The 6,404-nt window shown below is 34.4% G+C and overlaps 1 pseudogene; it reads left to right on the top strand.

The window, feature by feature from the left end:
* The first annotated feature begins 2,506 nt into the window (after window positions 1–2,506).
* On the top strand, window positions 2,507–3,088 carry LOC143616345 (kiwellin-1 pseudogene; annotated as a pseudogene).
* The last annotated feature ends 3,316 nt before the right edge of the window (window positions 3,089–6,404 follow it).

The following is a 6,404-nucleotide window of genomic DNA, read 5'->3' as shown; positions in this document are numbered from 1 at the left end:
TAACGCAAGTTTGAGTCCGTTTTGAATTCGTTACTCTTCGCTTAAATACCTCATGTCTTTAGTGGCCTTAGCAACCACTTTCCTCTTCAGTTCCACTAACTTTTTTTTCCTCGATATATTTTAGGCATCCAACAAAATAACAGAAACAAATACACCGAATGAAGATACAGTTAGAACTAGGACTTGTCTCCCTGCTAGATCAAACCAAACAACGCCTATATATAAAGCATGTATATAATAAAATCTTGATCAACTTAACCGCGACTTGTAGGTAGAGATGAATCTGACAGAAAAACTAGCTAATTCTAATATTGCTCTCTGCAAAAGAAATTTAATATGCTAAACTTAAGAAGCTAAAGGAAGCATATAAATTATCATGGGCAATATATAACATGGGTAAGTAATATGAGTTCTTGTACGTCTGAATTGTTGAGAGCATGTGCTAAATACTGTGCGTGTAATTGGGGTCATCCGTAGAAATGTTTGTGTTTGGATTTAATAAGAAACTACTTGAAAGGATGTTCTTAGTTTAAACTTATGAACCATGTTAATTAACAATTTTGTGGAAATTTAACTTCCAAGGAGCAATACTAACACCTTTCATTTGTGACTCCTTCCATTTGTGACTCCGGACCATCAGATCATCATTTTGTTTTGTTGGCAATATGAACTGAAAACATGGGGTCTTGATCAATCTAAAATATTTAGAAGAGACTTGTGTCATGTTTGATTTCTTTTTGTAGCGTAGAAATGATGCTCATGGCTTTTAGACTTTTTTGTTAGAATTAGTTCATATTAGTTTGTTAGAATTTATTATCAATTAGTTAGGATTAGTTCATCCTTTCTTTTCTTGACTATAAATACTAGTTTGTAATCACATTTACATTTGAATGAGAATCATGATTTGAATTTTATAAACTTAGAGAAACTTATGTACAAGACACTAAATTATCGTCAAACAAGTGTAGTACCATTGCTATTGTGTTTAAGATAAACTAAATTAAACATGGACGATGAAAATCACACAATGATGCAACTGGTGAAAATTGATCTATTTTGTCCTACAGGTGGTTAATTTTGATAAAAAATAAAGGTGATTTTGTGTGTGGTTATATATAATCTGAAATCCATAATGATAAGTGTTTGGATTGTATAAATGATAAACGAGCCTAGTGCAGTTTTCAGTGAAAATGGATTTAGACGGGTTGATAAGTTGAAAGTTGAAACCTATAATTAAATTTGGTCAAACGGCCGGCACCTGGCAATGTAGTGATATATTAAATAACTCAGCGAGAAATTTGCGAAAGGAGAAGTTCATATATGTATTAAGCATGTAAATATGCTTACATATAAAAAAAAAATACATAATCAACTATACAAAAGTTGATGATCATAGTGATGACGGATCAAGATTTGAATCGATTGAAGCAACTAAAATCTTGATTACTAGGATCATTAAAGATCACTTTCAGTGAAAGATCTTCACATTTTAATTTGAGCTTGTCAATCTTGAGTTAGTTGATCTACAAAACACTATAAATCTAATATTATATTTAGTTCATTTATATAGTAAGATCATTAATTCATTATTTCATCTCTCCAACCATAACTACTAGTAGAAAATTGTTCGCCCCTTCCCCCCTCCATATTCTTGTTGTTTCTGATTATGAACTAAAATCGGTTTGAGGAAAATGTTTATGGCAAATATTTTTGTATGCTTTTCCAACGTATTTTCTGACACAAACCTGAAAAAAATAGGTAGTTGGAAGCTTCCAGGGCATTTTTTCGTGTACATAGTTAATATTATTTATTTCTCTTTCCTACGCATCTCCTACTCATTAAATATACTTTATCATTTCGTGTACATAGTTAAAATATACTTTATCATTTCTAATTATTATTATTATTATTATTATTATTATTATTATTACTGCTTAAATAAAATACAAAGTAAATGGTATTAATTGTTTCTCATTTTAGTTTTTTTATTTCCTAAGCATTTATGATGAAATCAATTTTTTTTTAATTTTTAAAGTTTTAATTCTCCTAAGCTATTTAGCAATTCCTAGTGTTTTATTTGATTTCCTATACATGGGAAATATGTGTTGCAAAAATGGTGGTATAAACTTGCCGTCCATCCTTGGCCAATTCCTATGCCATGCTTCTATAATTTGGTATAGCAAAACTACAAGCTTTGTATGTACTTTGAAAAACAACTTTCATACAAGACTAGATAAAATTCCACCAACTCTATAGTGGACAAATTTTCTAGTCTATTTTTAGATTACATGAGACGACATTCATCACTACTTTAATATTCTAGAGAAGTGAAAAAAAAAATGTTCCAAGGAATTGTCTCTACGCTTTAAAGGTTGCTGTTGAAGAAGGTTAATTAGTAGTGTAAGATAAAAAAATTTGACTACAAACTGGTCTTGTTGCTTAACCATTCTTTATAAATTGGACAATAACTTTGCCTTACTAGACATCAAACACCATTGTAAAAGAGACCACAAACTAAAAGAGAGAATGAAGTTCAACTCTATTCTTTTACTCATTCTCTTTACCTTGACTTATTCAATTCTAATCAATGCTCAGACTTGCAAACCAAGTGGTGGCATCCGAGGAAGAAAACCACCTCCAGGTCAATGCAACACGGAGAATGATTCAGATTGTTGTGTCGAAGGTAAGTTCTACACCACGTATACATGCTCCCCTACAGTGACAGGTGCTACTAAAGCAACACTTACCATAAACAGCTTCCAAAAGTGAGGTGATGGTGGTGGTCCATCAGAGTGTGACAACCAATACCACTCTAATGACACACCAGTTGTGGCACTATCAATCGGATGATACAAGGGAGGGGATAGGTGCCATAAATTTATTACCATTAACGGAAATGGGAGGAGCGTGAAGGCTATGGTTGTGGATGAGTGTGACTCTACTATGGGTTTTGATGATGATCATGACTATCAACCACCTTGCCCTAATAATATTGTTGATGCTTCGAAAGCTGTGTGGAAAGCGCTAGGGGTCTCAGAAGATAACTGAAGATAACTGGGGAGATTTGGATATCACTTGGTTAGAGTAATATATACTTGTCGAAAGGTTATTTATGCTTTTTATATGGTGAATATATATATGTACTATGTGAAGCTATACGTTTTCAAATTGGGTGTTTATAATATGATTAATTAAAATGCCAGGTAACAATATAGCTAGGATTTGGAACTGGTTTATAACTGCTTAAATTAACAGCGTTAGGTCGAAACACACACATATTATAATTTAATTTAAATGTTAACACGTACACAATTGTTTAAGAAAATGAGAGAAACGAGTTCACCAAATGGAGATAATGACATATGAGTGATCTCTTGCCCGATAAAACGAAATGGTGCTTATAAAGCATGTTTATAATAAAATCTTGATCTACTTAACCAAAACTTGGAGAGCAGAGATGAAACTGTTTTAGAAAACATAGTGAATTCCAAGTATTGCTCCTTGCAAAAGAAATTAAATATGCTAAGTCGAAGAAGCTAAACTTCTAAAGGAAGTTTTAACTATCACGGGCAATAAGATATATGAGTTCTTGTATGTCATATTATTGAATTGATGATGTTGCATCATGCATTACTCAGTACCTATTGTGCTAAATCTAGAATCTTCATCTACAAAAGAAGTGCCTTAGCACACAACACATTAGCACGAACCTACTGAGTTATTATTCGTAACTAAAAGTTTTCTCACTTTCTTGTTGCGGTAATATGTTGAAGCAAGTTGTATGGAAATCATTGTTTTAAGAGATCAGAATAAGAAAAACCATCTATGATAGATGTAATAATAATGTCTTCATATACAAAGTACCGATATCAATCATTTATGATAGTTTACATCTTGTTATGGAAAAGTAAATCAAACACGGAAAAAGAAAATCACGCAATGATGCAATTGGTGAAAATTGATATGTTTTGTCCTAATGGTTGTTTTGATCAATTTAAAGGTGATTTTTCTACATGCAGTTATATTTAGTCTGTAATCCATAATGGCATAATGTATATCTTACAACTTACAAGTATATGACGCACACATATATTAAAAATTGGATGAATATGGTTAAGATTTAAGGATAACCCCTATGCAAAATTAGAGAAACTTATGAACAGGACACTAAAATATTGTCGAGCATGTGTGGTAGCAGTGCTAAAGTGATGAGCATGTGTGGTAGCACTGCTAAAGTGTTTAACAATCAATTGATTTGTCCTCAGGGTGGTTTAGAGCAATTTAAAGGTGATTTTGTCTACGTGTGGTTACTGGTTATACTTAGTTTGTAATCCAATATGATAGGTACTGTTTGGGTTGTATAAATGATACATTAGTTAGCCCTAATTAATGTATGAGTTTTGGGTGAAAATGGGTTAATTTAGATGTGTTAATGAGTTGAAACTTGAAAACTAAATAAAGTTGGTCAAGTGGGCCGTCAACTATCAATATCTTGATATATTAAAGATATATGAATTACGCATGTAAAGATGCTTACAGATCAAGAAATAGATTATCGTTATTTTCAAATTAGTTAAATGCTCTATGGTTTGGTTGTTTATATGTAAATAAACACTTACCGAATGGTAGAAATTGGGAACATATGAAAATCACATGTGGCTTGCTATACAATAAACCACGGTCAATCTCATTTCATATGTACTTGCACGTAATTGATTAACTGAACTATAAGGAAGTGCACGGACAAGCACAATTCATATGTAATAGGAATAATAGGTTCATCTCCTTGTTTGCAACAACATCCCCTTGTTTGCAACATGTTTCTCGTCGTAAAATATAAAAGTGATTGAAATCATCAAAAGGTTCAATATTATTCATCTCAATTTGCAGATTATCTAACCAAGCTTAGGCCATTTTCCCAACAATATCCTGACTTACGAATAATATTCAAACTTTTATGGAATTATCAAATCCAGATATTATATAACGGTTCTATTGTGTTTATCTGATTTGCTATACATGGGAAGAATGTGATGCAAAAATGGCAATAATGATAACCACATTGTGCGGCTATGCTCATCAGATGTGAAGTGTAACAGAAATATAAGCTTGCCATCTATCTTTGGCAAATTCCTATGTCATATGCTTCTATAATTTAGTAGTCAAACAAAACTGCATGTTTTGTACAATGAAAAACAACCTCCATACAAGACAAGATAAAATTATACCAACTGCATAGTGGACAACTTTCAGGTCTATTTTTAGATTGCTTGAGACGGCATTCATGTTACTTTATTATTCTAGAAAAGAGAAACAAAATTGTTTGAAGGAATTGTCTTTACACTTATAAGAATGCTGCTGAAGAAGGTTGTTATAATAAATTAGTTAAGAAATAAAAAGTTTGACTACAAACTAGTCTTGCTGCTTAGCCAATCACTATAAAAGCACAATCACTTTGCCTTGCTAGACATCAAACACCATTGTAAAAGAGACTACAAACTAAAAGAGAGAATGAACAGGTTCCACTCTATTCTTTTACTCATTCTCCTTGCAGCAACTTATTCTAATCAAATCAATGCCCAAACTTGCAAACCCAGTGGTGGTATCCGGGGAAGAAAACCACCTCCTGGACAATGCAACACGGAGAATGATTCAGATTGTTGTGTCCAAGGTAAGTTCTACACCACTTATACATGCTCCCCTACGGTGACAGGTGCTACTAAAGCAAAACTTACCATAAACAGCTTCCAAAAGGGAGGTGATGGTGGTGGTCCGTCAGAGTGTGACAACCAGTACCACTCTGATGACACTCCGGTTGTGGCACTATCAACCGATGGTACAAGGGAGGGGATAGGTGCCATACATTTATTACCATTAACGGAAATGGGAGGAGCGTGAAGGTTATGGTTGTGGATGAGTGTGACTCTACTATGGGGGTGTGATGCTGATCATGACTATCAACCACCTTGCCCTAATAATATCGTTGAAGAGGTAGGTCCCAGCAGAGACCAGTTGGTCCCGCAAGACTCACCTTGAACAGGGACGTCTGCGCAAAGGCCATCTGCTCCCGCAGGACCCACCATGCTCATAGAATCTTACGCGCAGTACGCAAGCTGTACACGCAGGGAAAGCCTCCCAATGGTGAAGTACCCCGCCTGTTCCCGCAGTTGCGGATACAAGCCATCAGGGAAGGCTACCCGCAGACAGCAGGGCTACACGCACAAGGCATAGCTACTTCAGTAGTCACATGAAGGAATGAGCAAGGCGGGAACAATCCCGCCAAAATGAGCCAGTCAGTATGATTCTGAAAGATCTTTTGTACTATACCTACCAAGGTATGGATAGGACAGACAATCTGACCAGAACAACCCATGAGCCAATCACAGGGTGACAGCTCACCGACA

Source organism: Bidens hawaiensis, unplaced genomic scaffold (assembly GCF_021521415.1).
Source record: "Bidens hawaiensis isolate Kalapana, Puna unplaced genomic scaffold, B.hawaiensis_p1.1 tig00046842_1, whole genome shotgun sequence".
Lineage (NCBI taxonomy): Eukaryota > Viridiplantae > Streptophyta > Magnoliopsida > Asterales > Asteraceae > Bidens > Bidens hawaiensis.
The sequence above is the reverse complement of the archived record's forward strand: the minus strand, read 5'-3'. Positions and strand labels throughout refer to the sequence as shown.